Here is a 19452-nt window from a genome sequence, read left to right as displayed (position 1 = left end):
CACTTGAAGAAATTATAAGCAAGAGTCAACAAAGCAAGCTACAGAAAAAACGCTGTGTGTCACATCACAGGTGTCCCTCGCCTTTACTCTTTTTTTTTTTGGAGACCGATTCCCGCTCTGTCGCCCAGGCTGGAGTGCAGTAGTGCACTTTCAGCTCACTGCAACCTCCGCCTCCCGGGTTCAAGCAATTCTCCTGCCTCAGCTTCCCGAGTAGCTGGTATCACAGGCATCTGCCGCCATGCCCAGATAATTTTTGTATTGTTAGCAGAGATGAGGTTTTGCTATATTGGCCAGGTTGGTCTCAAACTCCTGGCCTCAAGTGATCCGCCCACCTCAGCCTCCCAAAGTGATGGGATTACAGATATATAAGCCAGTGTGCTCGGCCTTTCCTCCTAACTTAAAATGAATTTCAAATGTAAAGACTTTCTAGCCAGCCATGGCAGTTCATGCCTGTAATCCCAACACTTTGGAAGGCTGAGGTGGGGAGACTGCCTGAGCCTAGAAGTTTGATAATTCTGGGCAACATGGTGAAACCCCATCTCTATAAAAAAAAAAAACAAAAATTCGCCAGATGTGATGGTGCACACCTGTGGTCCCAGTTACTCAGGTGGTTGGAATGGGAGGATCACTTGAGCCCAGGAGGTCAAGGCTGCAGGGAGCCGAGATCGCGCCACTGCACTCCAGCCTGATTGACAGAGCAAGACCCTGTCTCAAAAAAAAAAAAAAGAATTCCTAAAGTCCCTGGAAACACAGAAATCCCCAAAAGATTTCAGCTTTCCTCCTTAATTCTAAGAATAAAAAGCAACAGTGATGCTGAGCTTAACGCAACACGAGAACAGCAAGAGAAAATAAAACTGCTTCCACGACCATCACCAAGCATCCAAGTACGAGAGGAAGTGAATCTGAGCTGGAGCCATGGCGGCGGCCCGGCCGAGCCAGGGAGGAGCAGACAGGCAAGGCAACCAGCCCTTTTCACACAGTAACAAGCCCTGTGCTTGCTCACACACAGAGTGCCACAGAAAACGAACGCCTGCCCTCGTGAGTCACAAAGTTAATGTCAAGAAGCAACAAGACCAGCGGCCACACCTGAGGAAGGATCCAACTGCCTCAACCCATAGCTGCTACCCTGCCCAGAACCACGGTTTCCTGAAACTATAAAACCATTCCAAAGGTATGACTAGCTACAGAGAAACAAAACCAAACCCCACATGCTGAAGCCCTTTTAATTCACAGACTCATCTACTGCCCCAGGTCCTAACATAGCATTCAGTGAATGTTTGCTGCATTAATTTTATCGGTATTGACTTGGGTCTGGAAACCTAATAAAGATTTTTTTTCTTGTAAACTGATGCTTAGAATACACTAATTCAAAAGGAAAAGCAGATCAGAAGTTGAACAAAATAACTCTAGATATACATTTAAATACAAAGAATCAAACAGGCCGGGCGCGGTGGCTCAGGCCTGTAATCCCAGTACTTTGGGAGGCCAAGGCAGGCGGATCACGAGGTCAGGAGATTGAGACCAGCCTGGCCAACATGGTGAACCCCCGTCTCTACTAAAAATACAAAAATTAGCTGGGTGTGGTGGCAGGCGCCTGTAGTCCCAGCTACTTGGGAGGCTGAGACAGGAGAATCGCTTGAACCCGGGAGGCAGAGGTTGCACTGAGCCGAGATCATACCATTGCACTCCAGCCTGGGCGACAGAGTGAGACTCTGTCTCAATTAAAAAAACAAAAAAAATCAAACATTCTCAAAACCCTATTACTTGGAGAGCAGGTTATCCAACACTGCTCCTCCTGGGCACCGGGCACCCAAGTACCTCGGGCCTCGCCCTCCCAGTCCCAAGCGCACATCACTTTTTTTTTTTCGAGAGGGAGTCTCGCTCTGTTGCCCAGGCTGGAGTGCAGTGGCGCGATCTCCACTCACTGCAAGCTCCGCCTCCCAGGTTCACATCATTCTCCTGCCTCAGCCTCCCGAGTAGCTGGGACTACAGACACCCGCAACCATGCCCAGCTAATTTTTGTATTTTTAGCAGAGATGGGGTTTCACCATGTTAGCCAGGATAGTCTCCATCTCCTGACCTTGTGATCCGCCTGCCCCCGCCTCCCAAAGTGTGGGGACCACAGGCATGAACCACCACACCCGGCCAGCGCACATCACTTTTGATGGTGCAAACAGCAGACAAAAAGTCCAGGTGACACCAATGAGGCCACAGGTTATGACACCTGGGCAGCGACTATTCAATCAAGGTTTGAACCTCTCCATACAAAGGGGGCCTAGAACAAGCAAGCACCCCCAGGAACAGAACGAGTCTGAAGACACGAGTGATCTTCCGTTATCGCAGCGCTGCTGTTCAAATCAATCACGTCTGTACAATGCTAAAGAAGAAAGGTCCTAGAGCAGAATCGTTACTATGACCAAAAATATTCCAGAAAATCTTAACACAGTCCCAAATATGAAAGACAAGTATTCTTCATAACATTAGTAACCACGAGGGCATGCCGGTTGCTGGTCTGGTTGCTGGTGTTCTACCCTCACAACACTAAATCCACAGGATTCTGGTCTGGTGCGCGCCCCGGCCCAGGCAGGCCTCTGCTGCCCCCCGCAGGCTCTGCTGAGGATCCCCAGCCAGATGAGTCTGGACATACTTCCTATCATGGGAGAAAAGGCATAAAACCAGCAATCGATTCAGTAGAAACCTACTCTCATGGGGAAGAATCTTTTCTTTCCTTTTCTTTTTTCTTTCTTTGAGACGGAGTCTTGCTCTGTCGCCCAGGCTGGAGTGCAGGGGCGCAATCTCAGCTCACTGCAGCCTCTGCCTCCCAGGCTCGAGTGATTCTCCTGCCTCAGCCTCCAGAGTAGCTGGGACTACAGCACGTGTCACCACTCCTGGCTAATTTTTTGTTGTTGTTGTTGTTTTTGAGACAGAGTCTCGCTCTGTCGCCCAGGCTGCAGTGCAGTGGCGCGATCTCGGCTCACTGCAAGCTCCGCCTCCGGGGTTCACGCCATTCTCCTGCCTCAACCTCCCGAGTAGCTGGGACGACAGGCGCCCGGCCACCATGCCCCGCTAATTTTTATTTTTATTTTTATTTTTAGTAGAGACGGGGTTTCACTGTGTTAGCCAGGATGGTCTCGATCTCCTGACCTCGTGATCTGCCCGCCTCGGCCTCCCAATTTTTGTATTTTTAGTAAAGATGGGGCTTCACCATGTTGGCCAGGCTGGTCTCAAACTCCTGACTTCAGGTGATCCACCCACCTCGGCTTCCCAAAGTGCTGGGATGACAGGCGTGAGCCACCACGCCCGACTGATTTTTGTATTTTTATTTTTTTTTGCGGGGGGGACAGTGCGAACACAGTCCCTCCACTACCACAAATTATGCAGTCGAGTTTCCCACATTTGGGGAAATCGCAGGGGTCAGCACATCCGGAGTGCAATGGCTAAGCCTTGCCCTGGGAAAACCACCTTCACAATCACAGTATCTCCCCTGCCAGGTAAGTATGATTTTTGTATTTTTAATAGAGATGAGGGGGTTTCACCATGTTGGCCAGGCTGGTCTCGAACTCCTGACTTCAAGTGATCCGCCTGCCTCAGCCTCTCAAAGTGCTTGAATTACAGGTGTAAGCCACTGTGCCCAGCCTCTTTTCTTTAATTTTTGAGATGGGGTCTCACTCTGTCACCCAGGCTGGGGTGCAATGGTGGGACCACAGCTCCCTATAGCCTGGAAATCCTGAGCTCAAGCTCTCCTCCCAATTCAAGCAGCTGGGACCACAGGCACGTGCCCGCACTGTGCCAGACTAGAACTTTATCTGGATACAATAATCACAAAATTCAAATCCTCAACTTCACATAACACATAAATTCATAAAAATACCTATGACCACAATCCTACTTGCACTATCATATTTACTTAGCGACCTTTGTCCTGTTCGTTCCATGACCCATCAAACGGCACACCCACCCTGGCTGCGGCTCCGCCCCGCTGTCCAGTGGACTGACAGGACGCCTCCACCGAGCAGACTGCAGAGCAGAAGCCGCCCCGCTGTCCAGTGGACTGACAGGACGCCTCCACCGAGCAGACTGCAGAGCAGAAGCCACCCCGCTGTCCAGTGGACTGACAGGACGCCTCCACCGAGCAGACTGCAGAGCAGAAGCCACCCCGCTGTCCAGTGGACTGACAGGACGCCTCCACCGAGCAGACTGCAGAGCAGAAGCCGCCCCGCTGTCCAGTGGACTGACAGGACGCCTCCACCGAGCAGACTGCAGAGCAGAAGCCGCCCCGCTGTCCAGTGGACTGACAGGACGCCTCCACCGAGCAGACTGCAGAGCAGAAGCTCAAGACACAGACAGTGGATCCGCCACAGTTCATAAGATGCTACAGATGGCATCCGGATATTTCCAGCACTTCCAGTGGGAGCCCGCTCTGAAACGTAACTGATGGAAACGGCCCTGACTTTCCCACTCACCCCCTGGCCTAGGGCTGCTCTTAGAGAAATTCACCCTGGGGTGACGGCTGGCCACCACCTCCCATGCGTGGGGCTGTCCCTGGTGAAGCACACACATAGGGTTTCAGAGTGCCTCTGCAACTGTGACGAAAGTCAAATGATGCCAGTGAGTCTAGTATGCAATCAAGTATAAGGTGCACCAATTCAACCCTGACAAGCCGACCGTAAAACACGTGAAATTTCAGGGCCAGGCGCAGTGGCTCACGCCTGTCATCCCAGCACTTTGGGAGGCCAAGGTGGGGGGATCACAAGCTCAGGAGTTCGAGACTAGCCTCACCAACCTGGTGAAAACCCGACTCTACTAAAAATACAAAAATTAGCCAGGCATGATGGTGCACATGCCTGTAGTCCCAGCTACTGGGGAAGCTGAGACAGGAGAATCACTTGAAGCCGGGAGGCGGAGGATGCAGTGAGCCGAGATCACGCCACTGCACTCCAGCCTGTCGACAGAACGAGACTCCGTCTCAAAACGAACAAACAAAAAAACCCTAAATTTCAGAGGTAGTTAAGTGGTAAAACACATGCATGCACCTCAAAATTGAGACAGTATGATCTGACAAAACTTGTGATATCTGCTGTGAGTTTTACCTACACAGCAGCTGCAGCTTAGGAAACACTCACCACGTGCCTGCCATCTACTGAACAGAGCCCTTCCTAAGAGGCCTGTGAGACAGGCCTGGTCAGGGGGTGGGAGGGTAGCTCTGGGGTCACCTGTCTGAGCTGCCATTGACAGGGACTCAGTGGCCAGGCAAGTTACTCAGCACCTCCCCATGTCAATCTCCTCTTTGTCGAATGGGCATTAAACAGTCCAGCAAGGTATGTCTGGGAGCTGGCTTGAATAAAGCGGTCAGACCCTACGCCAGGCACACAGTTAATTTTAGCTATTATAATGATGATCTGTACTTTTCGGCTAAGAAGACTGAGACTCAGGAAGGTGGAGTAACCTATTTGCAGTCACTGTGCTAAGGATCAGCAGGACTGTAACTGAAATCAAAGTCAGCTTCCCAAGCACTGTACCATCGTGACTGATTCTCAGCATCCATTTCACAAAAGGCAGTAATTCTTCTCTGTCCTGATCACAAATAACTTATTTTCTTGTACATCAAGCCTTTTCTGAATAAGGTACTATATGGACCACTGTCATTTATTTTATTTTAGAAACAGAGTCTCACTGTATCACCCAGGCAGGAGTGCAGTAGCTCAATCCCAACTCACGGAAGCCTTGACCTCCTGGACTCCTGCAATCCTCCCACCTCAGCCACCGAAGTAGTTGGGACTACAGGTGTGCAACCACCACACCTGGATAATTTTTTATTTTTTGTAGAGGCAGGGTCTCCCTAAGTTGCCCCAGGCTAGGCAAACTCCTGAGCTCAAGTGATCCTCCCACCTTAGACTCCCAATGTGCTGGGATTACAGGTGTGAGCAACGGCACCCAGGCCACTGTCATATTTTTATTAATTAATTAATTTTTTTTTTTTTTGAGATGGAGTCTCAATCACTTGCCCAGGCTGGAGTGCAGTGGCGCGATCTCAGCTCGCTGCAAGCTCCGCCTCCCGGGTTCACGCCATTCTCCTGCCTCAGCCTCCCAAGTAGCTGGGACGACAGGTGCCCACCATCACACCCGGCTTTTTTTGTATTTTTAGTAGAGACGGGGTTTCATCGTGTTAGCCAGGATGGTCTCGATCTCCTGACCTCGTGATCTGCCCGTCTCGGCCTCCCAAAGTGCTGGGATTACAGGTGTGAGCCACTGCACCCGGCTACTAACTTATTTATTAAGACGGAGACTCTTTTTTTTTTTTTTTTGAGACGGAGTCTCGCTCTGCCACCCAGGCTGGAGTGCTGGAGTGCAGGGGCGCGATCTCAGCTCACTGCAAGCTCCGCCTCCCGGGTTCACGCCATTCTCCTGCCTCAGCCTCTCCAAGTAGCTGGGATTACATGCGCCCACCACCACGCCCGGCTAATTTTTTTTATTTTTAGTAGAGATGGGGTTTCACCATGGTCTCGATCTCCTGACCTCGTGATCCGCCCGCCTCGGCCTCCCAAAGTGCTGGGATTACAAGCGTGAGCCACCGCGCCCAGCCAAGACGGAGTCTTTCTATTGCCCAGGCTGGAGTGCACTGGAGCAATCTCAGCTCACTGCAACCTCCGCCTCCTGGGTTCAAGCAATTGTCCTACCTCAGCCTCCTGAGTAGCTGGAATTACAGGTGCCTGCACCACACCTGGCTAATTTTCATATTTTTAGTAGAGATGGACAGGGTTTTGCCATGTTGGCCAGGCTAGTCTCAAACTCCTGACCTCAAGTGATCCACCCGTCTTGGCCTCCCGAAGTGCTGGGATTACAGGTGTGAGCCACCGTGCCTGGCCCCATATTTTTAAATAAAAGTAAAATAAGTACATATATAGACAAAGTTTACAAAGCTTAATACATGTTTTGTTGGCTATATTTTAATTAATTATCAACTTGAAGACACATTAATTATTGTTGCACAGAATTTTAGATATAAAACGTATTTTCCTTAATTAAAAAAAAAAATCCTGGGCCGGGCATAGTGGCTTACGTCTGTAATCCCAGCACTTTGGGAGGCTGAAGCGGATCACCTGAGGTCAGGGAGTTCAAGACCAGCCTGGCCAACATGGTGAAACTCCGTCTCTACTAAAAATATAAAAATTAGCCAGGTGAGGTGGCACGTGCCTGTAATCCCAGCTACTCGGGAGGCTGAGACAGGAGAATCGCTCGAACCCAGGAGGCGGAGGTTGCAGTGAGCCAAGATCGCGCCATTGCACTCCAGTCTGGGTGACAGAGCAAGACTTCGTCTCAAGAAAAAAAAAAAATTAGCTGGGCGCGGTGGCACACCCCTATAATCCCAGCTACTAAGGAGGTTGAGGCAGAATTGCTTGAACCCAGGAGGTGGAGGTTGCAGAGAGAGCTGAGATCACGTCATTGCACTCTAGCCTGGGCGACAGGAGCCAGACTCCGTGGAAAAAAAAAAAAAAAAAATCTGCCATGTGTGGTCATGTGTGGTGGCTCACACCTATAATCTGAGGTGGGAGGATCACTTGAGCCCAGAGTTGAAGGCTGCAGTGACTGCACCACTGTAAACTAGCCTGGGCAAGAGTGTGAGACCCTGTCTCTTAAAACAAAAAAATCCAGCCCCAGGTGTGGTGGCTCACACCTGTAATCCCAGTACTTTGGGAGGCTGAGGCGGGTGAATCACTTGAGGTCAGGAGGTCGAGATCGGCCTGGCCAACATGGTGAAACCCCATCTCTACTAAAAATACAAAAATTAGCTGGACATGGTGGTACACACCTGTAGTTCCAGCTACTCAGGAGGCTGAGGCAGGAGAGTCACTTGAATCCAGGAAGCAGAGGTTGCACTGAGCCGAGATTGTGCCATGGCACTCCAGCCTGGACAACAAGAGAGAGACCCCATCACATACACAAAAAAAGACAAGAAAAAAAAAAAAGGCCAGGCACGGTGGCTCACCCTATAATCCTGACACTTTGGGAGGCCGAGGCGGGCGGATCACCTGAGGTCAGGAGTTCGAGACCAGCCTGGCCAACATGGTGAAACCCCGTCTCTACTAAAAATACAAAAATTAGCCAGGCGTGGTGGCAGGCACCTGTAATCCCAGCTACTCTGGAGGCTGAGGCAGGAGAATCGCTTGAACCCGAGAGGCGGAGGTTGCAGTGAGCCAAGATCACGCCATTGCACTCCAGCCTGAGGGACAACAGCGAGACTTCGTCTCAAGAAAAAAAAAAACAAACCCATAGTTTATTAATCTGCCTTATTGTCCTCTACCTTTTAAAAATATAAGAGAAGCCTGTTTAAGGCTTTAGGGGGAGGTAGCTGTCAGTCAGCCAGCCAGCCAGCTGTTCTGGAGTTAGTTCAGGGCAAAGACCAGTGTAGGAACAGCATTAGTACAATTTTGCCTATTCATCCTCAACTAGAGCAGGTTTACAAGGATACCTATACCATGAACACCTGCATGCATCTCAATCCGCCCACCTGGAGGTCAGACACACTAAGAGGCAGCTGGACCAGCTCCCTATTCAAGACCACTTCAGATTCTATGTGAGTTACAGTGCCCTTGTCTTAAAGTATTTTCATAAATGTGAATTAAGCAGTGCTCACACCAGGGAGAAGGATGCTGTGAGTCTGTCTGTTGGTCTGTTGGTGACAATCGGTTAGGGTTACCCAACCTGGCGGGATGATGCAAGAGAAAACAGCACCAACAGAAACCACATCGTAAGAGGTAATTTTGGGGAAAAAAGAGTAATTTTGTAAATCCTGTGTTGTCACTCTAACATGTATGATGACATTATTTGTGCTTATTCTTCAATATTATACCTTTATACTCGAGAATCTAAAAATCTGTTTAAGACCCACCGTGCATGGCTGTCCTGGGGATTACGGCTAATGCATATTCGGCAACCTTGTCCCAGAACACCTGTTCAACCACGGTTTGCCTCATTTCAGAGTGTTTTGCTATTTGGACATGGGGTATTCTTTTTCATCCCCCACTGCAATCTCCGCTTGCCAGGCTCCAGGGATCCTCTCACCTCAGCCCCTCAGCCTCTCGAGTAGCTGGGACCACAGGCATGCACCAACACGCCCAGCTAACTTTTGTATTTTCTGCAGAGATGGGGTTTCCTCATGTTACCCAGGCTGGTCTCAAATTCCTGAACTCAAGAGATCTATCCGCCTCAGCCTCCCAAAGTGTTGGGATTACAGGTGTCAGCCACTGCACCTGCCCAAATTTTTGTATTTTTAGTAGAGACAGGGTTTCGCCATGTTGGCCAGGCTAGTCTCGAACTCCTGGCCTCATGTAATCTGCTTGCCCTGGCCTCCCACAGCACTGGGATTATAGGCTTAAGCCACTAAGCCTGGCCAAAAATGCTTTTAATTTTTAAAAAATTTCTATGTGAAGAGCCTTATTAAAAGTTTGAGATAGGCCGGGCGCAGTGGCTCATGCCTGTAATCCCAGCACTGTGGGAGGCCAAGGTGCACAGACCACGAGGTCAGGAGATCGAGACTATCCCGGCCAACATGGTGTAAACCCCGTCTCTACTAAAAATACAAAAATCAGCCGGGCGTAGTGGCGCAGGCCTGTAGTCCCAGCTGCTACGGAGGCTGAGGCAGGAGAATCGCTTGAACCCAGGAGGTGGAGGTTGCAGCGTGCCAAGATCGTGCCACTGCTCTCCAGTCTGGCGACAGAGACTCCAACTCAAAAAAGAGAGTTTGAGGTGAGTCAGTGAGGTGGTGCGTGCCTACAATCTCAGTTACTGAGGGTTAGGGTGATTCTAATCTACTGAGACTGTAGGCATGCACCACCTTGGGAGCCTGAGGCAGGAGGATTGAGCCCAGGAAGGCCAACCCGGGCAACATGTTGAGGCCCCATCTCCACAAAAATTAAAACATTAGTCAACTGTGGTAACACATACCTAAAGTCCCAGCTACTTGGGAGGCTGAGATAGGAGGATTGCTTGGGCCTGGGAGAATGCAGTGAGCTAAGACTGCGTCACTCCTCTCTAACCTGGGTGAGAGACAGAGTGAGACCCTGTTGTAAAAAAAACAAGATGTGGCTGGGCGCGGTGGCTCACGCCTGTAATCCCAGCACTTTGGGAGGCCGAGGCAGGCGGATCACGAGGTCAGGAGATCGAGACCATCCTGGCTAACACGGTGAAATCCTGTCTCTACTAAAAATACAAAAAAAAATTAGCTGGGCGTGGCAGCAGGCGCCTGTAGTCCCAGCTACTTGGGAGGCTGAGGCAGGAGAATGGCGTGAACCCGAGCGGCAGAGCTTTCAGTGAGCCGAGACTGAGCCACTGCACTCCAGCCTGGGCGACAGAGCAAGACTCTGTCTCAAAAAAAAAAAAGGAAAAAAAAAAAAAAAAAAAAAAACAAGATGAGGCCAGGCACAGTGGCTCACGCCTGTAATCCCAGCACTTTGGGAAGCCGAGGTGAGTGGATCACCTGAGGTTGGGAGGTCGAGACCAGCCTGACCAACATGGAGAAACCCCATCTCTACTAAAAATACAAAATTAGCTGGGTGCAGTGGCACACGCCTGTAATCCCAGCTACTCAGGAGGCTGAGGCAGGAGAATCACTTGAACCTAGAAGGCAGAGGTTGCGGTGAGCCAAGATCACACCGTTGCACTCCACCAGCCTGGGAAACAAGAGTGAAACTCCGTCTCAAAAAAAAAAAAAAAATGAGGCCGGGAGGGGTGGCTCACGCCTGTAATCCCAGCACTTTGGGAGGCCTAGGTGGGCAGATCACGAGGTCAGGAGATCGAGACCAACCTGGATAACATGGTGAAACCCCATCTCTACTAAAAATACAAAAGACTAGCTGGGCGTGGTGGCGGGTGCCTGTAGTCCCAGCTACTTGGGAGGCTGAGGCAGGAGAATGGTGTTAACCCGGGAGGCGGAGCTTGCAGTGAGCCGAGATGGTGCCACTGCATGCACTCCAGCCTGGGGGACAGAGTGAGACTCCATCTCAAAAAAACAAAAAAAAAAAAAAAAAAGAGATGAATACAGCCCAGGTAAAGCCTTTATGTGAATATAACTTCTTTCTCCGTTAACTTAAAAAACAGATGTTGACTGGTTTTGTGCATTTTTTTAAAGTCCATTTATAACAAGAAATTTATTATTTTTTAAGAGAGAGGGCCTTGCTATGTTGCCCAGCATGGACTCAAACAATCCTCCAGTCTTTGCCTCCCAAGCAGCTGAGACTACTGATGCATGCCACCACACTGGGCTCATAAGAAATTTCTTGTTTTAGGCCGGGCCCGGTGGCTCACGCCTGTAATCCCAGCACTTTCGGAGGCCGAGGTGGGCGGATCACAAGGTCAGGAGATCGAGACCATCCTGGCTAACATGGTGAAACCCCATCTCTACTAAAAATACAAAAAATTAGCTGGGCGTGGTGGCGGGCACCTGTAGTCCCAGCTACTCAGGAGGCTGAGGCAGGAGAATGGCGTGAACCCGGGAGGCGGAGGTTGCAGTGAGCCAAGATCGCACCACTGCACTCCAGCCTGGGCAACCGCACAAGACTCTGTCCCCCACCCAAAAAGAAAAGAATTATTATTTTAAAGAACACATCAAGAAAGAACTAACAAAATTTATTGCAATTGGCAAAAATTTAAAATCTCAGATTTTCACAGCAAGCCCTATTGCAGTAGCTAAAAGAACACCAATATACTGTGTTAAAATGCCCTGCAAGCAAAGGGGAAAGACAGACAGACACTACCTGAGGGCTATGAACTTGGCAAGAGATGACAGAAATTACAGTCTGTACTCTTGGACCCAGAATTCCTTCGTTACTTGTCTCAGGGAAATCTTCTTACAATAAAACACAATCCTATTTAATAAAGAAAAATCCGATGGGACTGCCCAGCAAAAATCCAAACATTTGTTCTGCTGCTAATCCCTCCCAATAACAGGAATAGCAAAATAAAAGCCAGGCAGGGCCGCACACTCCACACACTCCCTCTGCTGAGCTGCAGTCACTCCTCCTGCCAGGCACCTGCAGCCTCGTCCGAGGTAGAGGCCTCTGGCCTGGGCTCGCCTCCACTCTGAGACTGATGTGGAGCATGCGGACGTGGCCTCTAGCACCTGAATTCAGCTCCTGCTTCTTCAAGGGTCAAGAGTAAGACGGGATATTTTCGTTCTGCGGTTTCACTAGAACACACTTCCACTCTACCTGGTGAAAAAGTAGAGGCACAGGGCAGGGAGAGCTCTCCTGGAAGTCAGCCGCACTCTAGAGACAGCAAGGAGGGCAGGGCACAGCCGATGGGGCTGGGAAGTCGATTCCATCTTCCGACCTGCCAGCATCATGATTTCGTAACAGGCACAGAATGCCTCAGAACGCAGACTGAGCACAGCGGCTCACGCCTGTAAACCCAGCACCTTGGGAGGCCAAGGTGGGCTGATTACTTGAGTTCAGGAGTTTGAGACCAGCCTGGGCAACATGGTGAAACCACATCTCTACTGAAAATACAAAAATTAGCTGGGCAAGGTGGCACACTCCTGTAATTCCAGTTACTCAGGAGGCTGAGGCAGAAGAATCACTTGAATCCAGGAGGTGGAAGCTGCAGTGAGCCACGATCGTGCCACTGCACTCCAGCCTGGATGACAGAGCGAGACTCCGTCTCAAACAAAGAATCCCTGGACACAGAAATGCAGACACTACATAGCTCTGGACACTTCACCTCGTAAATGATCATTTCTGCTGGTGATACATGTTCAATGTAGAATACTTATAGGGACAATACAATTATAAACCCATGAAAAATAAGGTTCATTCATATCCATATTCAAGGAATCTTCACTAAGCACTCACAACACATCACAAAAATTTAAAAATATCACTCAGGTTTAATATGTCAAGAATAAATGACAAAGTTCTCTGCCATAGAAGTAAGTTTTTTGAAACCATTCATGTAAAATGTAGAATGATGTTGCAACAAAGTTAAATTCTGGCATATGCAGGTCTGTCCTGAGGAGGAAATTATTGATCAAGACACAACTTCCTTTTTTTTTTTTTGAGACAGTGTCTTGCTCTGTCACCCAGACTGGAGTGCAGTGGTGCAATCATGGCTTGCTGCAGCCTCAACCTCCCAGGCTCAGGTGATCTTACCACCTCAGCCTCCGAGTAGCTGGGACTACAGCTGCACGTCACCATGCCCGGCTAATTGTTTCTATTTTTAGTACAGATGGGGTTTTGCCATGTTGCCCAGGCTGGTCTTCACTTCTGGACTCTAGCAATCCACCTGCCTCGGCCTCTCTAAGTGCTGGGATTACAGGCATGAGCCACTGCACCAGCCCAGAATTTTCAGAGACATGTCCCAAACCTGGTCTAAGTACTTCTTTCTTTAGAAAATGAGATGCTGGTTGGACGATCACTTGAGTCCAGGAGCTCAAGACCAACTTGGGGCCGGGCGGAGTGGCTCATGCCTGTAATCCCAGCACTTTGGGAGGCCAAAGTGGGTGGATCACCTGAGGTCAGGAGTTCAAGACCAGCCTGGCCAACATGGCAAAACCCCATCTCTACTAAAAATACAAAAATTAGCCAGGCGTCATGGCAGGCGCCTGTAATCCCAGCTATCCAGGAGGCTGAGGCAGGAGAATCACTTGAACCTAGGAGGCAGAGATTGCCATGAGTGGAAACCGTACCGTTGTACTCAAGCCTGGGCAACAGAGTGAGACTCCGTCCCCCCACCAAAAAAAAAAAAAAAAAAAAAAAAAGGCCGGGCGCAGTGGCTCACACCTGCAATCCCAGCACTTTGGGAGGCCAAGGTGGGCGGATCACGAGGTCAGGAGATCAAGACCATCCTGGCTAACAAGGTAAAACCCCGTCTCTACTAAAAATACAAAAAATTAGCCGGGTGTGGCGGTGAGTGCCTGTAGTCCCAGCTACTCGGGAGGCTGACACAGAAGAATCACTTGAACACGGGAGGCAGAGGTTGCAGTGAGCCAAGGTCACGTCACTGCACTCCAGCCTGTGTGACAGAACGAGACTCCGTCTCAAAAAACAAAAGAAAATGAGATGCTGTCCTAATTTCTGCAATTTCAATGTGAAATATCAATGCTTGCAAAACTCAAGTTAAAACAATTTTTATTTCTAATGACCTGTATCTATTAAATGTCTGTTATGTACCAAGAATAAAGCAGAACACACTTCCTCATTAACACACATGCACCCAAAGTTAATGCAAAGGGTGATGAGAGACAAAATCTACACTCAAGGTTGTTGGGTAATCTAATCCTTAAATCTTCTGGGTTGAACTGCCTGTGACTGATAACAGACTAGCTGCTAATCCTCTTCAGGGATGTCATTATCTGCGGGGTCCTGGCATGGCAGTCCCAGCTCCTAGATTAGGGGTAGCATTTTCATAAAACAAGACTATTACTGTTTTTCAGCCTCTTTGTCACTTCTATTTAGGAAGCAGGTGATGAGACACCTTTCATTTACTGCCTCCTTTTTTCTCCCAGCAGGACGCAGGGAAACACCACTACCCTCATTTGACAGAACGCAGAGGCTCAGAGTCACAGCAGCCCCAGTCACATGAGCCCTGGTCTTGTCCTCTTTCACGAAGGAAGGCCCAGCACAGACTCTGCTGCCACAGTGCGAAGGCCTATGGCGGGGCAGAAGGTGTGTCTGACAGAAGATGGTGTTCCCTGGACACATCTCAGGACTTTGTGGCATGAGAATGTTCTAATCAGAACATCACAATGAGTCTCATTTTAGAAGCACTACAGTTTGTTTGTTGTGAGAGGGAGTCTCGCTCTGTCGGCCAGGCTGGGGTGCAGTGGTGCTATCTCAGCTCACTGCAACCTCTGCCTCCCGGGTTCAAGCAATTCTCCTGCCTCAGCCTCCCAAGTAGCTGGGATTACAGGTGCCCGCCACCACATCCAGCTACTTTTTGTATTTTTAGTAGAGACAGGGGTTTCACCATGTTAGCCAGGATGGTCTCAATCTCTCGATCTCAAGATCTGCCTGCCTCGGCCTCCCAAAGTGCTGGGATTACTGGTGTGAGCCACCGCGCCCGGCCTAGAAGCACTCATTTTAACTGCCCACTTGGAGATAATTGGAGTGTTAAGGGTCTCTTCTCTACCTCTTGTGCAGGACTAGTCATCATGTTCCATTTCTCTACAAATGGCTTCTTCTAATCCAGCCCGAGGACCCAGGGGTCTGTTTCCTTACTGGAGAAAAACTGCTTTCATTTGCTGATAATAGTTTACCTGCGGCATGACATACTCCTAACTGGGTATCACATTCACCTTACTGCCTGATTTCAGGAGCAAACTCCACCCTGGATAAAATGCTACCTTATCATGACTCCCCACCCCGCTGCATTTTAGTCACTCATTCAACAAACACCACACTGCTAACCCCAGGCTGCATTTTAGTCATTCATTCAACAAACACCACACTGCTAACCCCAGGCTGCATTTTAGTCATTCATTCAACAAACACCACACTGCTAACCCCAGGCATACACGTGAGCACCTCACATCTGGGCTCTAAGGATAAAACAACCAGCACCTTGTACAGGGCTCTACCTGGTGACGCCAAATACTTAGAAGAAACCTGGTCTAGAGAAGACTTGAGTTCAAGTTCCAGCTCTGACGATTATTAACGGGGAGACCTTGGGCAAAGGTGCTGGTCACAGAGGCAGCTGTACAACCGGGCTCAGTGGTATCCACCCTCCAAGCAAGGGGAACTGAGGAAAAATGCCTGAGAAACGTGCATCTGTTCAATCTCTGAACCACGATAACACAACCATCTTCGGGGATGCAGGAAAGCCCTGAAGCCCACTCGCTCTGAGTTAATGTAGGCATGAGGTGGAGGCTGTGGAGAGGACTCCAGAGTCTGCAAGTCACCAAGCAGCCTCTGTGGCTCTGTCACAGCACCACAGCTGAAGGGCCTCGTGCTGAGGGGATCAGCCACAGTCCCTCTCAGGCAGTTCTCCTGAATTAAGAGCCAGGGAGGTCATTCCACCTCACTCTACTTAATTATCAAATGTCACCACAGACTATAAGGACTAGCATGCAGGGTTTTTCCTAGTAATCAAAGACAAAATTTCTAAAAGCATTATTACCACGGGCAGATCTGACTTTTTATTTATATTTATTTATTTGAGACTGAGTCTTGCTCTACCACCCAGGCTGGAGTGCAGTGTGGCGTGACCTTGGCTCACTGCAACCTCCACCTCCCAGGTTCAAGGGATTCTCCTGCCTCAGCCTCCTGAGTAGCTGGGATTATGGACGCCCACCACCACAACCAGCTAATTTTTTTTTTTTTTTTTTTTTTTAAGATGGAGTTTTGCTCTTTTTGCCCAGGCTGGAGTGCAGTGGCGCGATCTCGGCTCACTGCAACCTCCGCCTCCTGGGTTCAAGTGATTCTCCTGCCTCAGCCTCCCAAGTAGCTGGGATTACAGGCACACGCCACCACACCCAGCTAATTTTGTATTTTTAGTAGAGATGGGGTTTCACCATGTTGGCCAGGCTAGTCTCGAACTCCTGACTCCAAGTGATCCGTCTGCCTCAGCCTCCTAAAGTGCTGAGATTACAGGCATGAGCCACTGCGCCCCAACAGATCTGACTTTTTAGAAACGTTTTAACTTCAAAATAATTATAGATTCAAAGTTGCGAAAAGATTTACAAGGGTCCCATGCACGCTTCCAAGCCACCCCTTACCTGGCTGTCTTTCCCCAGTGGGCAGGTGAGAGCTGGTGGCTCTCTGTCCTGAGGGCCAACACTCCAGGAATCCTTACCTCTACGTGCTCAGTCCTCACCCACAAGGACTTCCGGGTGACAAGGCCAGCACCACGCACAGCTGCTGCTAAGCTCCTCACGTTCATTCACTGAACAAATATTTACTGGGCCCAGATCATGTGCCAGCAACTGTTTTTTTCACAAAACATTCTCTCCATGGACCTTACTAACTCACAGTAAAATATTAAGTATGATAAATGCATTAAGCAGGACACTAGAAGGATTCAGCGCTGTGGGAAAATTAAGCGAGGAAGGGAATTGGGTGGCAAGGCAGGCAGGCAGTCGCCAGGCTAGGGGGTTAAGGAACCAAGAATTCCAGGAAGATCCAAGGACAGAGCATGTGGGTCTGTTCAGAACTAGCAAGGAGGCTGGTATGGCAGGTGCAGAATGAGTCAGGGGCCAGTCTGAGGGTGGGTGGACTCAGATGCTGCAGGCTCATTAACACCCTCGCCAGGGGTGTCCATCACAGTCCACACAGCCAGCAAACAGAGCGGGCCCCTACAGTTCTCTGCTGGGCCAGACGCCAGCTGGAGCCACCCCGAGTCCTACAGCACCGACACAAGTGAAAGGGGAACCATGAACTCAACCGAAACTTCCCAGAGCCCTTAGATTCAGGCTTCTAATTTCATCTCGTTTGACAGTTTACTCATTCCTGAAACTCAGCTGACATTTTTTAAAAAGAGAAGCAAATAAACGAACATAAAATCTCAGAAGCTTTGAGTAAACTTTTGCCTTCAGGTAACCATGACAATAGATGGAGCAATATAACTGTTTTTGTCATGAGAATAGGTTTTTCTAAACAGGCAAATAAGGGCAGAAGTGTCTAACCACCATCAAATCTTCCCAACCAAACCTAAGCCGGAAAACAAAAATAAAGCTGAAATTTTTGCTTCCTTTTCCTGTATGACACAACTGAATGAATTTGAGAAATCATGGCTTCGGCACACGAAAAAGAAAGTCTTTAATCCAGACACTTAACACCAACAAGTTAGAACCTGAACGGATGAGTTCCTAATACTCTCCTTAAGAGTTCAATATAAAGCATGGCTTCAAATGTTTTTATAAAGCGGATAAAACAGGTTTTTTCTAACAAACCAAATGCTTTTTGGAATTTACAACGTCGGAAAGATTAATTTACGATGCGTTAAAGAACAATTTTCAATTCCTCGAGCTATAAACACAACGACCCAGGGACTAAATTATCTGCCTCCCTAAAACCAGCGATGGCCCAGCTTCTCCAGTCCTCCCCCAGGAAAGGAGACCCCGGGGGGTTGGGGGCGGCCGCGGGGACCTGGGAGAGCGGAGGGTGCGTCCGGGCCCGGAGAGACCCGCGGAGAGCGCCGCCCCAGCCCCCACCGCGGTGCTCAGACCCCCGGCCCGGCCCGGCCCGGTTCCCGCAGACTCCGGCGCCGACCTTCCCGCGCCCCCGCCCCGGCCCAGGCCGCGGCGTCGCAGCAGCTCGGGCCCCGAGCGGCCGCGCAGCCCCGGCCTGGGGGTCGCCGCCATTTCCGGCTCTGGAGTGCCGCCCCCGCCCCCACCCGCGCCCGCCTGCCCGGGCCTGACGCGGGGCCGACCCGCCCGCCCGGCCCGCAGCGAGCTCACCTGCCCGTCCGCCCGCCCGCCCTCCCGCCGGCTCCGCGGCTCCGCTCCCCGATCCGCGGCGCTGCTGGGCAGCGGCCGACGCACTCCTCAGCGTGGAGACCCCGAGCGGCGGCGGCGGCGGCAGCGGCGGCGGCAGAGGGCGCGGGTGCAGCACCGGCAGCGGCAGCGGCAGCGGCAGCGGAGACGAGCACGCTCACGCACGCACCCGCACCGGCGCGCGCGCTCCCGGAAGGACGTGGGCTCCGGCGGGTCGGAGCCGCGGGTGGGACAGGCTGCGCATGCGCTCAGAGAGCCGAGCGGAGGCTCCGCCCATGAAGGGGCGGAGTCCCGAGTGACAGCCCGGGCCTAGGCTCCCGGTGGAGGCTCCGCCCACGAGTGGGCGGGGACTACGCGCGGGGGCGGAGCCAGCCCTCCCAGTCTTCAGGTGGCCGCAGGTGGGTCCCCGGTGGACACGCCATGTGCTGCGGGGAACCGCGCAGAAAGAGAAGCGCAGGGCTTGCTGGTCTTGCAGGTGAGTTTACTCAGCGCTTTAAGTAAGGCTGAGAAAACGTAATCATTCTCATCAAAGAATTGAACAGGGAGCTGGTAGGAGATGGCTGCGGACCGTCGCCCCCGCCCCCACCCAGAGCCACCGTCCTGGGACTGACATTTGCTCACCCCTGGAGCGCCGAGATGGGACTTCCTTCCTTCCTGTCCAACCACTGAAATGCCGTCGCCAGCGCCCTCCCACCCTCCCGGAATCATCTCCAAACAGCAGCGTGGAGAGGCAGGACGACGAACGTCCACTCCACCTCCCTCTGCCCTTGCCCATCCCGTCGGCCACCCTTCCCTGTCCCTGTAACTGCAGGCGCTCCGCCACTCACTGACGGCCTGCCTCGCGTAGGCTGCCTGGGCCACTTCCCATCCTAGAAGCTCCCAGACCTCTGCGGCCGGTGCTCCTGCCTCCTCGCTTCCACCCTTGCCCGTTTACCTGAGTTTAGTGCGGTCATCTTTTTAAAACAAACCCAGTGGCATCCAAGACTTCCCGTGACACACTGCGTGAAACCCAAATTCTCTCTCAACACGCT

General features: G+C 50.8%; 1 protein-coding gene and 1 non-coding gene across 3 annotated transcripts in view; both read right to left on the bottom strand.

Annotated features, from left to right (window-relative positions):
• Positions 1–18665, bottom strand: part of DNAJC5 (DnaJ heat shock protein family (Hsp40) member C5) — a 43059-nt gene extending 24394 nt beyond the window's left edge. Inside the window, exon 1 of one of the 2 annotated variants that reach the window (XR_008517067.2) lies at positions 18386–18607. The gene's annotated coding sequence lies outside the window, so the exon portion shown is untranslated. Of the gene's footprint in view, positions 1–18385 lie in introns of both variants that reach the window. The other variant, XM_054541954.2, reaches the window with a different exon arrangement.
• LOC112130423 (U1 spliceosomal RNA) lies at positions 3335–3499 on the bottom strand. The gene has a single exon (XR_002912693.2). It is a non-coding gene; the product is annotated as a U1 spliceosomal RNA (small nuclear RNA).
• Positions 18666–19452: the final 787 nt, after the last annotated feature.

Source organism: Pongo abelii, chromosome 21, assembly GCF_028885655.2.
Source record: "Pongo abelii isolate AG06213 chromosome 21, NHGRI_mPonAbe1-v2.0_pri, whole genome shotgun sequence".
In the NCBI taxonomy this organism is placed as follows: Eukaryota; Metazoa; Chordata; class Mammalia; order Primates; family Hominidae; genus Pongo; species Pongo abelii.
Note: the sequence above shows the minus strand (reverse complement) of the source record. Positions and strands in the feature narration are given on the sequence as shown.